Source organism: Erpetoichthys calabaricus, chromosome 4 (assembly GCF_900747795.2).
Source record: "Erpetoichthys calabaricus chromosome 4, fErpCal1.3, whole genome shotgun sequence".
Lineage (NCBI taxonomy): Eukaryota > Metazoa > Chordata > Cladistia > Polypteriformes > Polypteridae > Erpetoichthys > Erpetoichthys calabaricus.
In genome coordinates this window covers 91069143-91095060 of record NC_041397.2, presented here as the reverse complement: position 1 = coordinate 91095060, position 25918 = coordinate 91069143, and positions in this window count along the sequence as shown.

The following is a 25918-nucleotide window of genomic DNA, read 5'->3' as shown; positions in this document are numbered from 1 at the left end:
ATCAGAAACTGAATACGCTGAAAAAGCTCCTGTTCTGACTCTAAGTAAAAAAGCATGAATTAATCAACAGAAATAACCGCAATTGACATTTTAAAGTTAACGATTTACAGTGCATACCAATTTATAAATTCAATGTCCGTTTGAGGAAAAAAAAAACACTTTCTTCAAAGCTGGGAATCGAACTCGCGTCTCTGTGGCACAGTAAGGCAGTGGTGCTCCAAGTCAGCAAACCGTCCTTATAACTTATTTTTTTCAAGATCCATAACACACAGACAGACAGAGCACTGCGTAATACAGAGACAGACAGGCAGAGATATACAAACAAACAGGGAAGGCACATGTACTGAAAGAAAAAGCACTGAATAAGCACACCCGCTCTAACATCACCCCTCCCCCTGATCTGACTCTCTAAGTAACAGCGCAAGTACAGACACAAATCAAGTGCATGTGTGTACTGTATAATATTAACAAAAAGAGCAGCTTACTACTGAAAACGGCAAATATAGGAGTGAGTGGGGATCGAACCAGTACTCTTGATCACACTTGGTTTGCGTCTGTACTTGCGCTGTTACTTAGAGAGCCAGATTGGGGGGAGGGGTGATGTTAGAGCGGGTGAGCTTATTCAGTGCTTTTTCTTTCAGTACGTGTGCCTTCCCTGTTTGTTTGTATATCTCTGCCTGTCTGTCTCTGTATTACGCAGTGCTCTGTCTGTCTGTGTGTTATGGATCTTGAAAAAAATAAGTTATAAGGACAGTTGTTCATGTTAATTGCAGTCTCAATTGTTAAAAAAAATATTTTAAAAGGAGCATCCCACATGAAAATATAACGATCTCATTAACTGACAGTGCATACCAATTTACAAATTTTATGTCCGTTTGAGGTTAAAAACAAAAAAAAGAAGTAACACTTTATCCCCAGCGGGGAATTGAACTCATGTTTGTGAGACAAAGAAAAGCTACTTGGTTTGAGAAGCAAATCTTAGCGCGCTACGCCACAGAAACTGTTATATGGTGTGTGAAGCTTTTGTGGAAGTGTTTATTTGATCTTAGGAACTCGGGCTTTACACATTCTACATTTTGTAACATTTATTACTAAAATATGAAAAAGTTTCTGTTTTAGCAATGTGTTTACACAGATTACTGTAGAAACGGAACACGCATGAAATGCAAGTATTCCAAATAGCGATCTATTATTTCTATTCTAAAACTCCAGCAGTTCAGTCACTCCCAGATAATCAAACAAGCCATGAGCTGGGAAAACTTAGTGAACGTTCTGCGATGGTAGGGGATGGAATAGCCGGCTGCTCGCTGCTCCTCTTAATCGGCACATTTAGAAGACAAAAGAGAGGTGAGAACGGTTTTAAGGTGGGCCGGATCTACGAGTTTTTTCGTAGACTCTGGTAATTCTAGTGTTAAATGCAGGGAACAGTGTTCAGAGGGCTGAATTCAAAGACATCCCAAAAATAAAAGTGAAAAAATGATCAATGAGCTCCTGGACAGTCTGAGGTGCAACCTGGCGGTGTCGGACAGACTAAAACCAAATGTCCCAGAGGTGTTCTATTGGATTTTGGTCAGGTGAGCATGGGGCCAGTCAATGGTATCAATTCCTTCTTCTCCAGGAACTGCCTGCATTTTCTCACCACATGAGGCCAGGCATTGTCGTGTACCAGGAGGAACCCAGGACCCACTGCACCAGCATAGGGTTTGACAATGGGTCCAAGGATTTCATCCCAATACCTAATGGCAGTCAAGGTTCTGTTGTCTAGCCTGCAGAGGTCTGTGCTTCCCTCCATCAATATGCTTCCCCAGAGCATCACTCACCCACTACTAAGCCGGTCATGCTGAATGTTTTGTCTTGGTAGAGAAATATATTACTCTACTTTCCCCTTTTGTATTATTAATATGTAGCCTTTGTCAGAATGCCTCAAATCACACAGACTTACCACTGTTTATGAGGCATTATAGTATATAACTTCTCCCCACCTTCCCTTCAACATTTATAACTTCAGGCAATTAGGTGTAGTAAAAGACAAGTAGGAGTTAAGTTACAATTTAAACAATGTATTATTGATAATATTCATAAATAATAACAATATGCAAAGCACATTTGAATATTGGCAACCATACAACCTGATAAATGTTGATATGTAGTTTCAGGCGGCACACAGACTTGTTAGTTATTTAAAATGTCTCTAGTTATGGCTTCATTTGTGGTCAGCTTTCTTCAGAACAGGCCACATGCCTGTCTCAATATGGCTGCCGAGCTGTGTTCTTCATTGTGTTGTCCTTTTCAGTTCATGGTGTGAGATGGTCATTCAGCAGTTTGGAGAGGAAGAGAGAGTGAGGGAGTGAGCAAATTTATAGATTTTTTATCCAACCCCTAGAGCTAATAGGGTGTCATAGTACTTAAAGGCTTCTGATACAAACCAGTTCCAAACAGCCATACTTCAGACCAATGGGGGGATAGAACATCTTCACACCTGCCCCCCAAACCATATTTTAAGGTAAGCTTGGCAGTTAGGCAGCCTGGCTTTGTGTGGGGGATGAGAAAGAGACTTTAGCAGAGAAACACTTGCCAAACTGGTTTGAGGCACTTCTCCCCAACTCTGTCGTAAAATTCAAAAACACTCATTCCTAAAAGGGGGGAGTAAACATGAATGCTTCTCACTAATGTAACACTAATATTACATTGCTTTGCCTAAATTGCAAATAAAAACATACAAAATATTTATCAACTTGTATGCAAAATTTCACATCACAACACTGAACGATGTTACAGACATGCCGCATGATGTTTTCCATGGCTTCTCCACACCCTTTCACATCTGTCACATGTGCTCAGGGTGAACCTGCTCTCATCTGTGAAAGGCACAGGGTGCCAATGGTGGACCTGTTAATTCTGGTATTCTATGGCAAATGCCAATCGAGCTCCATTGTGCCGGGCAATGAGCATAGCGCCCACAAGAGGATGTTGGGCCCTCAAGACACCTTCATGAAGTAAGTTTCTGATTGTTTGGTCAGAGACATTCACACCAGTGGCCTGTTAGAGGTCATTTTGTAGGGCTCTGGCAGTGCTCATCCTGTTCCTCCTTGCCCAAAGGAGCAGATGGGTTAAGGACCTTCTACAGCCCTGTCCAGCTCTCCTAGAGTAACTGCCTGTCTCCTGGAATCTCCTCCATGCCTTTGAGACTGTGCTGAGAGACACAGCAAACCTTCTGGCAATGGCACATATTGATATGCCATCCTGGAGAAGGACTACATGTGCAACCTCTGTAGGGTCTAGGTATCACCTTATGCTACCAGTAGTGACACTGACTGTAAAATTAGTGAAAAAACAGTCAGAAAAGATGAGGAGGAAAAAATGTCAGTGGCCTCCACCTGTTAAATACCATTAGTGCTTTGGGTGTTGTCTCATTGTTGCCCCTCTAGTGCACCTGCTGTTAATTTCATTAACACCAAAGCAACTGAAACTGATTAACAACCCCCTCTGCTACTTAACTGACCAGATCAATATCCCAGACGTTTTATTGACTTGATACTATACTCTTGATTAAAAAGTGTTCCTTTAATTATTTTAAGCAGTATACAGTAAAACCTTGATTATCCATCAGGGGTCGGGACTGAGGCTGTGACGGATAAGAGAAAAGACAGATAACAGAACAGCTACTTTAAAATGATATACAGTAGATTAGTTTAGTGAATAGTCGTATTTATGAGGGGAAGTCAAGATAAAGTTATAAAATGGGATTTATCAGAAAATGAAACGAACCTTATCAAAACCGATAATATCATTTCTCAATGTAGTCACCATCATTCTCAAAGCACTTGCACCACCTGCCTGGATTCCAGAAGAATAAAAGGTTTTGTCTTGTCCTTGCAACCACTTGTGCACTGCTTTCTTCATGTTGTCATTTGTCTTGAATAAACAGCCACCCAGATGTTTTTTCGGTGGTCCAAAAAGGTAGAAATCACACAGTGCCAAAACTGGTGAATAAGGAGGATGAGGCAATACCTCAAACTTCAGTTCTCCAGACAAGACTTGGTGTTCTTAGCAGAGTGTGGGCAGGCATTGTCTTGCAGCAAAAGGATTCCTTGAGACAGCAGTCCCCGTATCTTGGATCGAATAGGCTTCACATTTGTCTTCAGCAAGTCACAGTAACTTGCACTCGTGACTGTAGTACCCCTCAATATGTAATGTTTGACAATAACTTGTATTTACAAAACAAAACTATATTAACAAAATATAATATAGCTTTATCAAAATTAATTAATATAATATTTTAACAACCAGTGTAATAAGAAAATACAAATCAGAGGCAAAGGAATTTTCTGTGCTTTACTTGGAGTCTTTATTTCATAACAAATGGTGCTGTCTTATATGGCATTATTTGGGTTACAGAGCACACCTCCAAAACAATAAAAGAAAGCTTTCCCTACCAATCAGTTTATCTCCTGCCACTTATATTCTTTTTTCTCTATATCGCACACACTCCTGCTTATTGTGTCCTGAATCCCTACTCAAAACTTCCTCCAAAATTCTTAATAAATAGAGTTAAAAAAAAGTGCAGAAACTTTCTGAACATCCCTTACGTATATTATATATTGTCAATGAGTGGACACTTGACCCGGAAGTGCTCCTGTCCTTCTGTCTATGTGATTTAATAGCACTTCTGGGTCAGATAAAGACTTGTATTTTTCTTCAGCCCGGAAGTACTTCTGTCCTTCCATCCCCGTGACTTGGGAGTACTTCCGGGCTATATGGGAAACAAAAATCCCCTCGTCTACCTGCAGCGTCACACGGTGGCCCCCACGGCACCCAGCAGGGCTGTGACGCCAAACTCCATCTTCCATGATGCCCTGCGTGAATCTGGGGCACCTCCAGGCTGCAGGGAAGATGCCATCTAGCGTCCTGGGTGTGTTGGCCGGGATGAGCTGCCGGCCGTCCATCACAATATATATATATATATATATATATATATATATATATACATACATATATCTATATATATTTAGATTTATATATATATATATATATATATATATATATATATATATATATATATATATATATATATATGTATATATATATATATATGTTGTTGATACATATATAGGTTGTTGATGATTTTAATGAAGTAATGATTTATTTTAAGTAGAATAGAATGCTTAAAATTTGCTCATATTAAAGACAGAAATACAGTTATTTAAATTTCACACATACTCAAATTTTTGTATTTTAACTTTCTCAGCCATACAGTCACAATTCTAGAAAGAAGCCAGATCTTTTGATATTATTTGGATCACAGATTAATTCAAAGTTCAAAGAATGGAGATCTTTACAATGTGCACACCTGATATTTTCACAGGCCAAGAATCACACAGACCCATATGTTTCTGGAGAGCTTCTTCTAGCAGGCAGCAGATGTCAGGTGTGCTTATTCAAATGTAACCACTTTATAAATTGTCTGCCTGACTTAAAAAAAAGGAAAAAAAGCGCTGCAGTTATTTATGGTTTAGGATTTACCAATAGGTTTTAAGACAGCCATTCCCATCAGTTTTAATGTAATAATATCAAAATTCTGTTTTTAGAAATCTGAAATATTATCAGATATGTTAGTTTTAACACCTGTACATTTACAAATTGTTTTTATTACTGATAGACAAATTTACACACACATAAAATGACACTGCATTGATTATCAGCAAAAGTTACATTTTTTATTGTAATGAGCAATTAATTTGTTATTAGAATTACTATCTTACTGTTTCAGATTCTAAGATTCAAATTTTGTCCTTTCTGGAGTTGTGCATTCGCCTTGCATTTGTGGTGTTTTATGCTGATACCCTGCTTTTCCTCCTTATAATAAAAATGTGCACAGTGTGCAACAACATTGTACAAACAGTTGCTGGGAAAGGATGTGGAATTCCAATTTTTGGTAATTGAATAAGCTGTGATAAAAAAGCTGGAAAAGGAATGAATGACCAAAATAATTAGCTCTCCTTAACAAACCATAGTTGTCATGAATCTGGAATTCATCTGCAGTTGTTTACAATATTTTTTTCTCATTCAATAAAGTTTTCTTATGGATGGTTTAATTTTTTATGTAATTTTTGCATTTTTGCATGGGCATACTGACAAAGTACATGTGCAGTTCCACGCCTTATTCAGGGAAAGATTTCAGTCATCCCACGGGAGAAAGACTTTCCAAGACTAAGGTCAAAAGGCTTATGGAGCCAATACTGGACAAAGGTAGAACTGTAACAACAGTTGCGTAAAGTACAACAGGAGCTTCCACCTGCAGCTAAAGTATTTCGCTTACTGAAGTAGCATTGCATATGTACATGTCAGCATGCCCATGTCGATCAAACACAGGAAGCTCTGCAGTCTAGTTTTGACTTTACACTGTAGGAAGATAAGTAAATAAATATAGGTAAACATATACATGTTTTTCATATAAAGACAAAACATGTACATGTATAAAGACATAATCACAAACATAACTTTGCACGATACCTTGGTGAGCTCTGTAAGCCCTGCTGTTTCATTGAAGGACATGTGTGGGGCAGACTGACTGGCAGGATGATGCCCGATCTCTTGCTGCATCCAAACGGTGCCATCTTTCGCCTTTATGCCTGGTGCAGCTGCATTGTTCTTATCTGTGAGTGGATATTTCTTGCAGGGATGGCTTCTGTTCGCTTTCTCCAATCTAGAACCCTTATCCTCATCTGAGTTCACCTCTGCTATAGCACGTCTTTACTTGAAAACAGCAGTGTCAGATCAGGGGGAGCTTGAAGGTGAAGAGAATAAAAACTGAATAATAATAAAAAAAATGCTAACTTTTACAAGTATCATAAATTTACACCAGCTGTTACAGACTTAGATCAAATGTAGGTTTTCATTGTACAACAGTAACAATAAGAGCAGCTCACTACTCAAAATGGTAATTCTGGGAAGCTCCCAGAATCAATCCTGCAACCTCTTGATTATGAGCCAGCAGTTCTTACCACTACACCACCCAAGTGGTCGCGTCAGCATCATACCCTAACCCAATTTGTTCTTCTTCAGTTATATTCTTGAATAAAAGCACCCTTGTTTTGTTATACGTGCACCTGTTGTGAAAGTGTTTATTTGATATTAAAAATTAAAAATGTCCTCCTCCAGCTTGGGTCCGTGGGTTCTTGTAAAAATATCTGGCACCAATCCCACTTGCTGCTCTGTCTCCTCTTCAGTCCCCACTGCCAGTTCATCCCACCAATGCCACCAAATGTGTGATGATGCGAGTTCTCTCCATGCTCCCTTCTTCTTTCGCGTTCACATAGTCGCTTCTCAGATCCCTCAGGAGGGATCTTGCCTTGCTCACCCCACTCACCCAAGCCTCCCGACTCCTGCTGCCTTCTCGGCCTTACACGGCCAGCCGTCCTTCATCACCGGAGGTGCTACCCCCTGGGCTCAATCTGAAAGGCAAAAATAGAAAAACAAGATAAAGGACACTTACAAACTGAAAAGAATAGTTTACAAAATGATAAACAGGAATCAGAAAATAGCATAAATAAAATGTGGTAATTAACAAACACGGGTTCATTAACAAAATACACAAAGTAATATAGAAAAGATAGCAGAATAAACAAATGATAAGAAACAAAACAAAAATCTAGGGTTAGAACCCCAGATAAACCATGGCTGGAATAAACGTATAAAAACATTTTCAGCATTCATACAACACAGTAAACATCTGATGCCTTATGTATAAAACCGAAACGTGCATAAGCCATTTCATATGCAATAGTTGGGATTTCGAAAACATGAACTTGGCATAAAGCCTTACAGTCACAAAAAGTTTTGACCATCCATAAGTCCCATACAGATTTTTTGGTGTTGGCAAAATCTTGTTTTTATTGCACATTTCAATAACATGTCAGTCACATTCCGATGTTCTTGAACTAAATTTATCACATATAATTGACATGTTCTATCAATACAACTGTCTTCAGTGTTGGTAGTAATGCCTAATGCATGTGCTTAATGTCAATTGCTTTTACTGTGCAGCCGGTCTATTCTTTCTGTAAAAAAGGGTGTGCTGTGCATTTTACAACATAACTGGCAACGGCAACATTAGCTGTTTTGGAAGATAATGCCAATGACAGGGTACTTGGGGACCACAATGATTTTTTGGTTCATGGTGAAGACTGACTTATAAGCCAATATAGACTTCCTAAAGCAGTCCTCTTATAGTTAAATGCTGAAACTACAATACTGTGACCATCATGCAGAAATCGTGCAATTCCTATTTACAGGTTTTAACAACAGCATGGTATTTGGCGAGGAGGCACTTTTCAGTGTGAACAGGCTGACCTGGCAGGAATCTCACAGTCATCCATGAGCCACGTCATGCCATCTGCATGGGATGGTATACTTAAGATGCTACCCAGATACATACAATATCCTTACTGTCAGGGTGAGCAACACAAGGTCAAAAGGCAATATGCAGCTATTGCTGATTTATGTAATGTAGTCGACGCAATTTACTGCACAAATTTTATAATAAAGTCACCAACACAGAATGCATTTGCATTAGCAGATAGGAGGCATCCATCCATCCATCCATTGTCTCCCGCTTATCCGAGGTCGGGTCGCGGGGGCAGCAGCTTGAGCAGAGATGCCCAGACTTCCCTCTCCCCGGCCACTTCTTCTAGCTCTTCCAGGAGAATCCCAAGGCGTTCCCAGGCCAGTCGAGAGACATAGTCCCTCCAACGTGTCCTGGGTCTTCCCGGGGGCCTCCTCCCGGTTAGACGTGCCCGGAACACCTCACCAGGGAGGCGTCCAGGAGGCATCCTGATCAGATGCCCGAGCCACCTCATCTGACTCCTCTCGATGCGGAGGAGCAGCGGCTCTACTCTGAGCCCCTCCCGGATGACTGAGCTTCTCACCCTATTTTTAAGGGAAAGCCCAGACACCCTGCGGAGGAAACTCATTTCAGCCACTTGTATTCGCGATCTCGTTCTTTCGGTCACTACCCATAGTTCATGACCATAGGTGAGGGTAGGAACATAGATCGACTGGTAAATTTTCACCACGACAGACCGATGCAGAGCTGCGGATGCCGCACCGATCCGCCTGTCGATCTCACACTCCATTCTTCCCTCACTCGTGAACAAGACCCCGAGATACTTGAACTCCTCCACTTGGGGCAGGATCTCGCTACCAACCCTGAGAGGGCACTCCACCCTTTTCCAGCTGAGGACCATGGTCTCGGATTTGGAGGTGCTGATTCTCATCCCAGCCGCTTCACACTCGGCTGCGAACCGATCCAGAGAGAGCTGAAGATCACGGCCTGATGAAGCAAACAGGACAACATCATCTGCAAAAAGCAGTGACCCAATCCTGAGCCCACCAAACCGGACCCCCTCAACGCCCTGGCTGCGCCTAGAAATTCTGTCCATAAAAGTTATGAAGAGAATCGGTGACAAAGGGCAGCCCTGGCGGAGTCCAACTCTCACTGGAAACGGGTTCGACTTACTGCCGGCAATGCGGACCAGGCTCTGGCACAGATCGTACAGGGACCGAACAGCCCTTATCAGGGGGGCCGGTACCCCATATTCTCGGAGTACCCCCCACAGGATTCCCCGAGGGACACGGTCGAATACCTTTTCCAAGTCCACAAAACACATGTAGACTGGTTGGGCAAACTCCCATGCACCCTCCAGGACCCTGCTAAGGGTATAGAGCTGGTCCACTGTTCCGCGACCAGGACGAAAACCACACTGTTCCTCCTGAATCCGAGGCTCGACTATCCGACGGACCCTCCTCTCCAGGACCCCTGAATAGACTTTTCCAGGGAGGCTGAGGAGTGTGATCCCTCTGTAGTTGGAACACACCCTCCGATCCCCCTTCTTAAAGAGGGGGACTACCACCCCGGTCTGCCAATCCAGAGGCACTGTCCCTGATGTCCATGCGATGTTGCAGAGGCGTGTCAACCAAGACAGTCCTATAACATCCAGAGCCTTGAGGAACTCCGGGCGTATCTCATCCACCCCCGGGGCCCTGCCACCAAGGAGTTTTTTGACCACCTCGGTGACCTCAGCCCCAGAGATGGGGGAGCCCACCTCTGAGTCCCCAGGCTCTGCTTCCTCATTGGAAGGCATGTTAATGGGATTGAGGAGGTCTTCGAAGTACTCCCCCCACCGACCCACAACGTCCCGAGTCGAGGTCAGCAGCGCACCATCCCCACCATATACAGTGTTGACACTGCACTGCTTCCCCTTCCTGAGACGCCGGATGGTGGACCAGAATCTCTTCGAAGCCGTCCGAAAGTCGTTCTCCATGGCCTCCCCAAACTCCTCCCACGCCCGAGTTTTTGCCTCAGCAACCACCAAAGCCGCATTCCGCTTGGCCTGCCGGTACCTATCAGCTGCCTCCAGGGTCCCACAGGACAAAAGGGTCCTGTAGGACTCCTTCTTCAGCTTGACGGCATCCTTCACCGCCGGTGTCCACCAACGGGTTCGGGGATTGCCGCCACAACAGGCACCGACCACCTTACGGCCACAGCTCCGGTCAGCTGCCTCAACAATAGAGGCACGGAACATGGTCCATTCGGACTCAATGTCCCCCACCTCCCTCGGGATGTGGTCGAAGTTCTGCCAGAGGTGGGAGTTGAAGCTACTTCTGACAGGGGGCTCTGCCAGATGTTCCCAGCAGACCCTCACAACACGTTTGGGCCTACCACGCCTGACCAGCATCCTCCCCCACCATCGAAGCCAACTCACCACCAGGTGGTGATCAGTTGACAGCTCTGCCCCTCTCTTCACCCGAGTGTCCAAGACATGTGGCCGCAAGTCCGACGACACGACCACAAAGTCGATCATCGAACTGAGGCCTAGGGTGTCCTGGTGCCAAGTGCACATATGAACACCCCTATGCTTGAACATGGTGTTTGTTACGGACAATCCGTGACGAGCACAGAAGTCCAATAACAAAACACTGCTCGGGTTCAGATCGGGGGGGCCATTCCTCCCAATCACGCCCTTCCAGGTCTCACTGTCATTGCCCACGTGAGCATTGAAGTCTCCCAGCAGAACGAGGGAGTCCCCAGAAGGTATGCCCTCTAGCACCCCATCCAGGGACTCCAAAAAGGGTGGGTACTCTGAACTGTTGTTCGGTGCATACGCACAAACAACAGTTAGGACCCGTCCCCCCACCCGAAGGCGAAGGGAGGCTACCCTCTCGTCCACCGGGGTAAACCCCAATGTACAGGCTCCAAGTCGGGGGGCAATAAGTATACCCACACCCGCTCGGCGCCTCTCACCGGGGGCAACTCCAGAGTGGTAGAGAGTCCAGCCCCTCTCAAGGAGATTGGTTCCAGAGTCCAAGCTGTGCGTCGAGGTGAGTCCGACTATATCTAGCCGGAACCTCTCAACTTCGCGCACTAGCTCAGGCTCCTTACCCTTCAGAGAGGTGACATTCCACGTCCCAAGAGCCAGCTTCTGTAGCCGAGGAGCGGACCGCCAAGGTCCCCGCCTTCGGCCACCACCCAACTCACACTGCACCCGACCTCCTTGGACCCTCCCATAGGTGGTGAGCCCATGGGAAGGGGGACCCACGTTGCCTCTTCGGGCTCTGCCCGGCCGAGTCCCATGGGTGCAGGCCTGGCCACCAGGTGCTCGCCATCGAGCCCCACCTCCAGGTTGGCTCCAGAGTGGGGCCCCGGTGACCCGCGTCCGGCAAGGGAAAACGCCGTCCAAAATTGTTTTCCATCATAGGAGGTTTTGTTTAAACGCTCTTTGTCTCATCCCTCACCTAGGACCAGTTTGCCTTGGGTGGCCCTACCAGGGGCATAAAGCCCCGGACAACAGAGCTCCTAGGATCATTGGGACACGCAAACCCCTCCACCACGATAAGGTGGCGGTTAAAGGAGGGGAGATAGGAGGCACTCTCATTCAATTAATAAACAACTAATATGTGATGGTCAAATATGTCTGGCTAACATTGTCACATGGTGTAGACTTTATAGCAGACTTTATGATGGTTGTCTTCTTGGTAAGGAACTTTAATTGATAGGATTGCAACTAAGTATAATATATTACAGATAACATGGATAATCTTCCTTTCAGATGATAGTGGGTACACAACTAGAGAGAAGGTATACTGTTGATAGAATGGACCACTGATTAATTATAAGGTTGATGGTGTTGTTTTTACTCAGTGGGTGGTGTGCTGCTAAACAGCACATGGTTTGCTGCCATGTCAAGGCTTGTGTACTACTGCACAGAGCATAGCGCAGAAACATGGATGGCCTCAGGACGTCAACACAATGGCAACTTAAAGACATTTAGACAATGTATATTCAATGTAAAGAGACTAATATTGCAACATTGACATTTACTTGACAAAATTATTTTATTTTTTTATAAGTTCAATAAGTATGTTCTTAATATCTTGCAGTTCTTTGCATAAAGCCTGCAACAATTCACATTGTGTAATGGCGGTTTTTTGTGCACTGCATGATGGCACATTCTATTGCTGTCTCCACTGAGCTCTTGCATTCTCGATTTTTCTTTTATTTGTGACTCCAGCAGAGAGACCAGCAAAAAGAATGTTTTTTCGATTCTCCACTTCATTCAGCATTACCTCAAGTTCACATTCACTTAAGTTTCCTTTTCTGCCTTTTTTCTTTAGTACTTCCATGGTTTATAGTAAAGAGATCTCTCAGGAACATGGCCAAAGTTATATGGTGATTAGACTGTGAATATTCAGAAAAGGTAGTTTTAAGTCACATATTCTTACTGACAGGTAGTGACATTGGGAGGCTAAAAGCACATGCACAAACGCATAGTTTTAATCTGATCTGAGTTTTATAAAGGAACTTGGTGTGGCATGGGGTGTACATAGAGTTTTATAAATCTACTTTTGTTGTGCATACACTGCAAGGTTTTATACCTGAGGCTCCTGGTGGGAAGAGAAAGGATTGATCCACAATGAGACTACAGAAAGCAGGTCATGTAGGTAAAAACAGAAAAATTACATTGCCACAACAAAGTTACTCTATTCAAACCCTTGGCATAAATGTGTACAGCTTAGGGTTAGCATAAAGGTGATACTGCTGTGCTTTTGTGTGCAGAAAACAAAACAATAGCAAAATTCCACAGTAAAATCAACATTTACCAGATGAGATTTGAAAATGTGCCATAGATAATTCTGCTTCCACTGTAAAGAACAAAGGACCAGTGCTACACATTTCAATTTTAAAACTAATCATTACATTAATTTCACCACCAGCCAATATAAAATATTACCATGCCATATTTAAAAATAAATTAAAACGACTGCAATAAACATGTAAAACAAACAGCCTAACAACTGTGATACTGAAGCTGTACTTGAATGATGTCTTCCATAACCACAATATTACAACTGATAAATAAATAATTGTACCATTTGTAATTTAAAATGTGTTCAGTTAAAGATATAATAACAGTGAGGAACTTCAACAGGATTAATATTTTACCAGCAAAATTACTTCTGTTAGAATATAGTTTATGTTTGCGCTGTTGGCAATAATTTGGTACGGTATGAGCAAGGCTTGGGGGAGTCTAACAACAATAATGAAAACTGCAGATTTAATCAATAGCACTTAACAAAGTGCCTTCATGCTGTAATGTAACTACAACAGAAAGTTCAGTGCTTTATTTTTTGTGAATTACGTATATAATGAAGACTATGCAATGGAAGCATAAGGCTCTTTGGTACCATTTAGCAGTAATTAGACAGAGACATATGTACACCATGTTATGCTCTTAAATATTAACTGAAACTTTTTCCTCAAAAATCTATTTTTGTTCTAATAGGAATTGTTTTGGTAAAGCTAATCTCCACTTAGTACTGTTATATTTGAACTAAGTTAATCCATTTACAAGCAGGAACAATCTTAGACAGAAAACAAAAAAAAAAAGAAAACACAAAAAAACAAACTTCAAATTATCCTGGAAAGTTGCAACATTCTAATGACAAGCGGTTTCTTTATGGTATCTACTATTAGAACTGCTAGTTTGTTTTACATTTGTGAAGATTTGCAACTGAAGATGTGATTTTGTGTTTTTTATATGTAAAATACAAGCTAATAATGTGCTAATGATAATACAAAAGTACTAGTATGTTGTTTCTAAATGCTAAATTGTTTGGAATTGTTTTCTGCTCATGCTGGAACTACTGTTCTGTGGAAAAAAGAAAATCTTGTGTTATTTATGTATATATTTTTAAATAACTCATTTAAAATGTAATGGTTTGTTGGGAATTCACCACATGGGATCAGACAATATTGCTGTTTGTAGTCCTCTTTTAGCAATAACACTTGGCTAATAACTGATGTTCAAATTAAACATTTTATGGAAATGTCACATCTCTCATACAAACTACATTATGTTTTCTAAAAAGGAAGTGTAAAATGGGCATAAATTGCTTACATTTATATATAGAAATTAATTTAGGCCTTAATGATGTGTTAAGACAACCACTGTTGAAAGAGAATTATTTGGTTATGTTCCAGCAGGTCATGATGTATTCATAATTGTTTTTGAAGACTATGTATATTGCAAATTTGCTGACAAACATGATACTATGTATAGCAGAATGATAAATCATGAGAATGGTGCAAATGATCATCAAAAATATAGCATATTGTCAATCAAATGAATACAAAACGTAAATTCAAAGAGTTTGTTTGAACAACTGGAGCAAAAAATAAATTGGGACCCTATGCACAGTATTAAGATTAAAAATATCGACAAGGAAAAATATTTCAGGTCATCATCAGTGTATATTAATGCCTCCCAGTTCATTGTGATGTTCAAATGAAAGCTTAAAAAGTAATACTGATTAAATGTTGTAGAAACAACAGAAGACCCTACGATATCCCATGTATGCATTTCTAAAGTAGCTAAGACAAGAGACCAGGATATTCTGTAAATGTTAGTATAACATTTACAATTGAATATATGATAGGGATATTCCAAAATAATACATCCATCCGTCCATTATCCAACCTGCTATATCCTAACTACAGGGTCACGGGGGTCTGCAGGAGTCAATCCCAGCCAACACAGTGCGCAAGCTGGGGGTGAACCCCCTAGTATATATATATATATATATATATATATATATATATATATATATAGTTAGGTAGCAGAAAATATGTATATCATTTTCTTATTAAGCAGCATAAAACAATAAACTGTTGAATTCTGTGTAGTTTTTCAATTAAATAATATTTCGGGAAATTTTATATCTTTTTACAGCCATCCTGCCTAATTGCCACGGTTATATCATTTTAAATAAGTTTAAATAAGATGGTGTGATGGATGGCCGGCTACATATTCCGGCCCTCACCCCCAGGCCGCCAGGAGGAGCCCTCCAGACAGCATGATCGTGCCCCAAGTTCCAGCAGGGCCTCATGGACTATGTAGTGTTTATTCACAGCCCTGCTGGATACCTTGGGGGCCACCGGGAGTCCCTGTAGGGGGGCTCGTGGGCTCTTATGTGCCCTATAACCCGGGAGTACGTCACGGTCACGTGACAGGAAGGAACAACGTGCTCCCGGGGTGAAGAAAAGAACTGTTTACCCTGACCCGGAAGGAATACGGACTTGTGGGTAATGGAACAGAGGCACCTCCGGGTCAGGGTGTATAAAAGGACTGTGGGAAAGCCGAGACACTGAGCTGAGCTGGGAGGTAGGAGGGTGAAGTGTCTGGGCGAGGAGGATTGGTATTTGTAAAAGAATTTATTGAGTATATGAGTAGTGTGGTGTGGAGAGTGCTTTGTGCATGTTATTATTATAATAAAGAGTCTTGGACTTTTACCTGGTGTCTAGAGTGATACCTGAGGGTTCAAGAGGTGGACAAAGACCTCAACTGCTACAATGGACAACGAATTGCTTCATAATAAGGAAGTGTTTTGGCTGTTTTTATGTAAAAAGACCTTCTAGCTAATGTGACTACTGGTAGTATCTAATTGCTTACTATGATAACATGAACAGGTGGTCATTTATCTTTGTAAACTTTTTATAACCATATATAGGTATATTAAGTATATTTCTTTGTGTCATTTTTGTGTGAAAAGTACAAAAAAGGTAATATTTTTGATTTTAGTAGCTGATTGGTTTTAATTGATTGACTATGAAGGTTATAGGTCAAAAAATGTTATGACAATATAAAACATTCTTTAATTATTGTTATGTCTATGATCTTTTAAAACGAGGTGGAGGGTGTTTAAATGACGAGAATACCAAAACTGACTAGTAAAATTGAGTCTAACAGATAGAAATAGAAGTACCATAGGTTATATTAAATCATTTCTTACCTAGCTCATAACATAATATCCATATTTTAGGTATAACTATTACAAGAAAACAGGAAAACAAAACTAGTGGACCTCACCACACCAAGATTATCAGAAAATCTTTCAGACAAGATAGATAATTCTGTGGTGGGCTGGCGCCCTGCCCAGGGTTTGTTTCCTGTCTTGCGCCCTGTGTTGGCTGGGATTGGCTCCAGCAGACCCCTGTGACCCTGTAGTTAGGATATAGCGGGTTGGATAATGGATGGATGGATAGATATTTATCATTCAATACACTGCCTGTATACAATTAAAAAATAAATTATTTTAGCTCCTTTTCAACTCTACCTCAGAAAACATAACTAGTGTAACCTGGACTCTGCACCAGTGTTAAAATTTTAGACTTAATTCAGCATCACACCATGAACTCATTTCCTGTCCTCCTTATATGTCTCATTTGCAAATTAAAGAGTCTATAGAATAGAAGTAGTTCAACACTATGGAATAAAGATCTGTTTTGGGTATTTTCAATATAATATGTATGCAGATGGTCATCAAAATAATCTCTAAGGCTGTAACAACAAGGAACACTTCCTCATCTATCACTATAATAACTTTTAGTTTGTCAGTACAAATAAACAAATTAGTTTGATATTTACTCCCTTGATAAAACATTCAATTTATGAGATCTTTACCAGCAGGCAGTTTACATTCCATGGACCAAACAGTAGCTTGTGTTTTTCTGCAATTTTCCCAGTTGACTGTTTACAGCTACCAGTTGCCATGTAATATTGGTGGGGTTTTTTTGGCTAAGGTTAATTTGATATTCTTGAAACATTTCTGTTCTTTTTTTTTGAAAACTTTTGCTTAGCTTCAAAATGCATGCACTTCATATTGATATTACAAATGGATAGACTACATAAAGTACATAACTGGAGCATTCTTTTTCATGCAGCAGGGCTAGTGAATCATAAAATGGCTTTTAGGTAGCAGATTCTTATGAGAAAGCAAATTCAATCAGTGATTTGGTCAACTACCATATGTTTATAAAAGACTGTTAAACCTTTAATCAAATCGGGAGCAAAAACGGCATCTATAGTCTGTATCAACAGGATAACAGTATCGATCAATTCCTTCTATTTGATCAGCAAAAAGTAGGCATATTCAACAAAATACATCAGGTCTGTGTAGCATTAAGACCCAAATCCTTGAATCCATTATCCCGTTCTAGTAATTTAAAACCATTCCTCCTTTCTAGGTATTCATTATCAAAATAATATATTTTATCATTAATTTTTTGACAGCTGGTAAAATGTTCCTATATATACTTCAAAATAAGTTTTATTTTTAATGACACTTCTATGTCATCATGCAAAACATCTATGGAAAAAAAAACAATTGTGTGAAAATACAGCAGTATAGTTTGCAGACAATCACACAGTACATATTGTACACATTAGACTGTGTTATTCTAATACCCAAAATGATTTGATTTATCTCTGGAGATCTTTTCTATCTGTGAGGCAGAAGCAACATCAATTCTTCACACTAAATGACTCACCAAATCCAAATGCATAAAAACATTACCTTTGAGTTGACTATTACTGAGGCTGAGCTTAAATAAAATGGAGACTAAAGCAGTTTGTTAAAAGAAAGCATATTTAGTGTAAACTTAAGAATGAAAGTACCGGATAGTTTTAAGTGTTTTCTGCATTTTAAAACTGAAAGCACTGTTAGACATTTTTAATACTTGACATGTTTTGTTAAATATTTAAATAAGTCAGTTTTTTCAATTATCTAACATAAAAATTGTATTTAAGTCTGTTGTACAAGTTCACTCATTATTTGTTTTCACATGAATGACTTCTGCCCCTGCAGTACTTAAGAACTAAAATACAACAAAATTATAAAGTCTTGTTTTTTAATGTTGCTGTGCCAGTCTATACAAAGTAAAACAAATTAATATTTTTATACTTGGCTAGTTTAAAACTGTAAAAGTTATACATATACACAAAGTTTTTCATAATTATATATAAAACTGCAAAAATAACAACCGCCTAACTGGAATCTTTAGGTGCTGGTTATTGACAATCAGGGTGTAGAAGCAGGTTTACACAGTTCTGAGTTAGCGTTACACCCCTCATTTTAATTCTGAAAAATAGCATTTACACAATGGATGCTTTAACAGCAGTGGAACTAGATCTAAATAGTGTCAAAACAAACTATACCAGTGATTTTAACACACTCTTTACTGTGTATGTGCTTAATCAGGCTGAAGGCATTATTGTTTGCTTTCATGAATAGATTTAGAACTGTATGAATATTCTGAGTTGTCTTAAGAATTACCCTTCATATTTCAGTATGTAGCTCAGTTGCTTTAGTACAAAATGCCTGATTAAAAAAAATTAATATCTTTAATTTACAAATCTGAAAAATTTGATCTACAAGCTGCATATGGAGAAATTCATCATAATGTAAAAATCTTTAACATTATGTATAAAAATAAAACAAAAATAGGTCAAATGCCTAATATCCAGACATTACGAGCAAAATAAATACTTTGGTGTTATTTAACAGATAAGGCAATAGCCATGATTTCTTTGATCTAATAATTATTATTTTGCTAACCAACTTAAACACCCAACCATTCTATAAAAACATTATTAATTAAGGTCAAAGCTGTCTCACTTCCAGTTAAGACTATAAAATGACATCAAAAATGCAGAATCAATGTCTCCATGATGGGACAGTTAACTTTGTGAGCTGGAATGTTAAAGGTGTGAATCACGAATTAAAGAGAAAGAAAGTATTCTCTCACCTAACAGGTTTAAACACTAAAATAGTATTTTTACAGGAGACCCACTTATTAAGCAAGGATCAGTTCCGGCTGCAAAAGGACTGGACTAGCCAAATGTTCCATTCTAGCTTCACAAAGAAAACTAGAGGTGTGGGAATCCTCATACATAGAACAGTCTCATTTGTAGCATCAGATGTAGTATCTGATCCTGAAGGGAGATATGTGATGGTCATGGGCAACTTATTTAACTGTAAAATAATTTTGATAAATGTTTATTCACCAAGTGTCGATGATAAGAAATTCATGCAAAATGTATTTGCATCCATTCCCAATATGAACACTTATAACATTATAATGGTTGGGGACTTTAATTGTGTTTTAAATCCACTCTTATATAGGACTCCTGTAACGGGGGGGATGACATCTAACACTGCAAAGACAATTACGCAGTTTGTAACTGACCACAACTTATCAGACCCCTGGAGGTTTCTAAACCCAAACTCAAGAACACATTCTTTCTACTCACCAGTACATCATTGCTACTCAAGAATTGATTATTTCTTTATAGATAATAATTTCTTGCTTACTATTAAATCTTCCAAGTATGATGCTATTGTTATTTCCGACCATGCACCTTTGATCTTGGAGTCACTATGCCCCACACACTCACCTCGCAGATGGCGTCTTAACCCGCTTCTATTAGCAGACGAGAACTTTACTGAATTTATATCCAAACAAATCAGTTTCTTCCTAGAGACAAATACATCTTCAGAGGTTTCTGCAGGAATACTCTGGGCAACTTTAAAGGCCTTCTTAAGAGGACAGATTATTTCATATCTTTTTCACAGGAATAAATTAGAAACCAAGAAAGTATCAGAACTAAAAAATGAAATTACTAGAGTAGATGAAGAACATGCCAGGCTTCCAAGCAAGGCTCTACATAGGAAAAGGCAGGTTCTGCATTCAGAACTCAACCTCTTGACAACTAAAGAAACTGAACAACTAATTTATAAATCCAGGCATCATTACTATGAGCACAGAGAGAAAGCTAATAAGCTTTTAGCTTAACAAATCCACAAGCAAGAAGTTCACAATGCAATCCCAGTAATCACCAACACGAACGGAGATAAAATCATTGACCATTAAAATATTATGCACACATTTAGAGACTACTATGAATCCTTATACTCTACTGAGTTTAAAGAAGACAGCACACAATCTAATGCATTTCTGGATACATTACAGATGCCACAAATAGGTACTTTTAGTGCGGAGGAGCTAGAATTACTAGATGCTATAAAGTCACTTCAAGGCGGGAAAGCAGCAGGCCCTGATGGCTACCCTGCGGAATTTTATAATAAATACTCCACTCCTATTAGCAACATTTACAGAAGCTAGAGACAATCAAATTCTACCTCAGACTTTTCGCCAAGCATTAATCACCGTCTTTCCTAAACAAAATAAGGACTTATCACAATGTGCATCATATAGACCAATTTCACTTCTGAATAATGATGTTAAGATACTCTCAAAAATCATAGAAGGATGGAGAAAGTGCTACCTTCGGTAATATCACAAGATCAAACTGGATTTATCAAGGGTCGACAGTTATCTTCTAATCTTCGACGCCTGTTTAATGTAATATACTCACTAACAAAGTCAAACACCCCAGAAATGTTATTATCATTGGATGCAGAAAAAGCATTCGACATGATTGAATAGAAATACCTTTTCACTACATTAGAGAAATTTGGCTTTGGCCCGAACATTTGTGCATGGATGAAACTACTGTATATCAATCCAGAAGCTTCAGTTTGTATTAACAACATTTGTTCAGACTACTTTAAACTAGAACATGGTACCAGACAAGGTTGCTCCTTGTCAGCAATGCTATTTGCAGTCGCCATTGAACCACTAGTGGTCCACTGTCAGAATTCTTATCAGATAAAGAGGATTTTCAGAGAAGGACTGGAACAGAAAATTTCTCTATATGCAGATGATATGGTACTGTATATATCAGTCTGCAGTCTTAACAGCACTTACAGAATTTCAAAAGATCTCTGGTCTCAGAATTAATTTGAATAAAAGTGTGCTCTTTCCAGTGAATTCTCAAGCACACAATATTAGATTGGACACCTTCCCTTTTATCATCACAGATCAGTTTAAATACCTAGGGGTAAACATCACAAGTAAACATAAAGCTCTTTATCAACAAAATTTTGCTGTCTGTATGGAAAAAATTAAGCAAGACTTGCATAGATGGTCAACCCTTCATCTCACTCTAGCTGGAAGAATTAACCTTGTTAAGATGAATATTCTTCCTAAGTTTTATTATTTCAAAACATTCCAACATACATTAATAAATATTTTTTTAAGCAATTAGATTCAACAATAACCTTATTTATTTGGAACTCAAAACATCCACGTATCCAAAGAGCAACCCTACAAAGACCTAAGGCAGAAGATGGCATGGCTCTACCCAACTTTCAGTTTTATTGCTGGGCAGCAAACATACAAGCTACTGTATAACAACCTGGACACAAATAGATGAACATACACAGGCTTGGTCCGCAATAAAAGTAAAATCCTGCAGTACTTCTTTATATTCCCTGCTTTGTGCCCCAATAAATGCAAGTTATCGGCAATATACTAATAACCCAATTGTGCTTCACTCACTCAGAATATGGAACCAATGTAGAAAGCATTTTAGGATGGAGAATCTTTTATCTGTAGCACCTCTGCAAGAGAACCACCTCTTTCAACCATCACAAACATATGCAGTTTTTAATATCTGGAAAAGATTTGGGGTTAAATTGCTTAGAGATCTTTATATAGACAACATCTTTGCATCCTATGAACAATTACATTCCAAATTTAACTTTCCAGCCACACATTTCTTTCACTATCTTCAAATTAGGAACTTTGTTAAACAGAACCTGCCCAATTTATCTCATCTTACACCCACCTCCATGTCGGAAAAAATATTGCTTAATTTCAAGGACTTAGACACCATCTCTGCAATATATAAAATTATCTTGCAGTCCCTCCCTTTTAAAGATCCAAGAGGATAATGGGAAAAAGATCTCTTAATCAATATATCAGAAAAGGAGTGGAAAATAGCAGAGACTTCACTCGAGCTCCATATGTGCAAAGCATACAATTATTCAACTCAAAATTATATATCGAGCACATCTGTCTTGTCTAAAACTGTCCAAAATGTTTCCAGGGCAAGATCCAACCTGTGAACGCTGCAATCAAGTCCCAGCCTCACTGGGTCATATGTTTTGGGCCTACACCAAATTAACATCATTTTGGACCAAAATTTTTAAGTGCCTTTCAGACAGCCTTGGTGTCACAATTCCTCCTAACCCATTAACAGCTGTGTTTGGTGTTCTTCCAGATGGGTTTAAAGTGGAGAAGGACAAGCAAACTGTGATTGCATTCACTACACTTTTGGCACGTAGTATTATTTTGCTAAACTGGAAGAATCCTAACTCCATTCTTTTAAGTCATTGGGAAACCGATGTTTTATACTATTTGAAATTGGAAAAAATCAAATATTCAGTTAGAGAATCTGTACAGAATTTTTTCAAAACCTGGCAGGATCTAATCACTAATATCTTAGAATAAGCTCGTAATGCACCGGGGCAGCAATTATCTCCACATTTCTTTTTCTTCTCCATTTACCTCTATTGCCCTATTAAACATCAATTTAGGTATGTTTACAAGCCTTAAGTTTTACCCTGTTGGCCATGCTCTCTCTCTCAGGGGTGGGGGTGACTTGTTTTCAATCCTATCTTTTGTAAAAATGTATCTATTTGTATGGAATGATTAAAATAAAATTAATAAAATTAAAAAAAAAAACCATTATTTGTACTTCCTGTTTAAGATGGGTTGAAATCTATGTAATTAACTTAGACTTCTTCATTAACATTTGCAGTGGACCATCTGTTGGAATATACTTGGTAATGCATGTATTTGTCATTCCAACAAATGGTGCATCAGAAACATTTGTAGTAAAAAAAATACATTACTACATGCATTTCATTACTACATTACTACTTCATTGCAATGCATATGTCTTTCTTACATACCATTTTGAATGGGATTTATAAAAGCAGTGTTAATGTTTGTGAATCACACCTGTTGGAATTACAAATGCAGTGCATTTTATTACCGCAGGTGTTTGTGACGTGTCATCTGTTGGAATTACAGAGACATAGCAAGGGGACAGACACATAGATACCCAAATGCATATCCTTTTATTAGGGTGGATATTAAAACCTATTACGTTTTTGGATTTTTCAGGGGGGGCTGTGTGATTTCAGAATGTAAGAAGGATTTTTTCATGATAGTGCACATCATAAGATAACAATATGCATAAAAAAGATAAAACAAAAATTTGAAATTGACATGCAACTATAAAAGGAGGCCCTTGCGGTGTGAGAAATATGAATATAAAAAGCATTCATACACTTACTGAAATTTCAACATGTATTAATGTATAGACTGAAAGGTTAAACTCTACAAAAATCATGCCAGTGTTACTAGACTCAAACAGAAGTTTCTGAATTGGTGTTAAAGACTACATGGCTGAATGGATAATTTAATTTCTGTGGATGTTTCTCGTTGTTATATTATTGTCAAGAATACACTAGTATCTGAATTTAAAATTTTTCATTTAATTCTGGTGTGGCTTTAATATTTATTGCTTGTTATTTCTGACTTTTCTTCTTTTTGGGCACTTCCATTTTGTGATGTAGGACATCATGTATTTTTGGACACTGTAATGTGAACTATATGCAGTATTGGTACTGTAGTAGTGCTCAAGCACAAAAATAATCTCTAAGGAAAATAAATTCTGGTGTTAGAATGTGTTTCAGTGTTTTGACTTTGAGTTGATTTTGTTCTGTTAATATGTTGAAAGATAAAAGGACTTCTGTGTATTGTATACTGCTACATACAATCATATGAAAAAGTTTGGGAACCCCTCTCAGCTTGCATAATAATGTAGTCTACTTTCAACAAAAAAGATAGCAGTGGTATGTCTTTCATTTTCTAGGAACATCTGCATATTTGGGGTGTTTTAGTGTTTTTAGTGAAGCAGTATTTAGTTGTATGAAATTAAATCAAATATGAAAAACTGGCTGTGCAAAAATATGGGTACCCTTGTCATTTTGCTAATTTGAATGCATGTAACTGCTCAATCCTGATTACTTGCAATACCAAATTGATTGGATTAGCTTGTTAACCCTTGAACTTCATAGACAGGTGTGTCCAATCATGAGAAAAAGTATTTAAGGTGGTCAATTGCAAGTTGTGCTTCCCTTTGACTCTCCCCTGAAGAGTGACAGCATGGGATCCTCAAAGCATCTCTCAAAATCTGAAAACAAAGATTATTCAGTATCATGGTTTAGGGCAGCATTTCTCAACCTTTAAGTATTTGCGACCCGAGTTTTCATAACAGTTTTAATCACGCCCCCCTAAGGTTTTTTTGAAAGGGGCCCACTAATACCAATTTGTTCTTTTTTAATTAATGATATATCATAGATGCATATTTTATTATACCTACTTAACTTTTATCAACATTTATCTAACTCTATATTTATTTTTCTAGTATCAGAATTTAGTTTAAGTTCATTTGTTTTGGTTTCAATAGATGTATTTTTCATATTTTTGATTCTTGTTTTCTTCACATCTTCGCTCCCTCTTTTTGTTACTTCACGCCCCCCTAGGGGGGCCCGCCCCACAGTTTGAGAACCACTGGTTTAGGGGAAGGCTACAAAAAGCTATCTCAAGAGTTTTAAACTGTCAGTTTCAACTGTAAGGAATGTAATCAGGAAATGGAAGGCCACGGGCACAGTTGCGGCACAGTTGCTGTTAAACCCAGGTCTGGCAGGCCAAGAAAAATACAGGAGCGGCATATGCACAGGATTGTAAGAATGGTTACAGACAACCCACAGATCACCTCCAAAGACCAGCGAGAACATCTTGCTGCAGATGGTGTATCTGTAAATCGTTCTACAATTCAGTGCAATTTGCACAAAGTACATCTGTATGGCAGGGTGATGAGAAAGAAGCCCTTTCTGCACTCACGCCACAGAGTCTCTTGTTGTATGCAAATGCTCATTTAGACAAGCCAGATTCATTTTGGAACCAAGTGCTTTGGACTGATGAGACAAAAATTGAGTAATTTGGTCATAACAAAAAGCGCTTTGCAAGGTGAAAGAAGAACACCGCATTCAAAGAAAAACACCTGCTACCTACTGTCAAATTTGGTGGAGGTTCCATCATGCTGTGGGGCTGTGTGGCTAGTTCAGGGACTGGGGCCCTTGTTAAAGTCGAGGGTCGGATGAATTCAACCCAATATCAACAAATTCTTCAGGAAAATGTTCAAGCATCAGTCCCAAAGTTGAAGTTACACAGGGGTTGGACATTCTAACAAGGCAATTACCCAAAACACAGTTCGAAACCTACAAAGGCATTCATGCAGAGGGAGAAGTACAATGTTCTGGAATGACCATCGCAGTCCCCTGACTTGAATATCATCGAAAATCTATGAGATGATTTGAAGCAGGCTGTCCATGCTTGGCAGCCATCAAATTTAACTGAACTGGAGAGATTTTGTATGGAAGAATGGTCAAAAATACCTCCATCCAGAATCCAGACACACATCAAAGGCTATAGGAGGTGTCTAGAGGCTATTATATTTGCAAAAGGAGGCTCAACTAAGTATTGATATAATATCTCTGTTGGAGTGCCCAAATTTATGCATGTCTAATTTTGTTATGATGCATA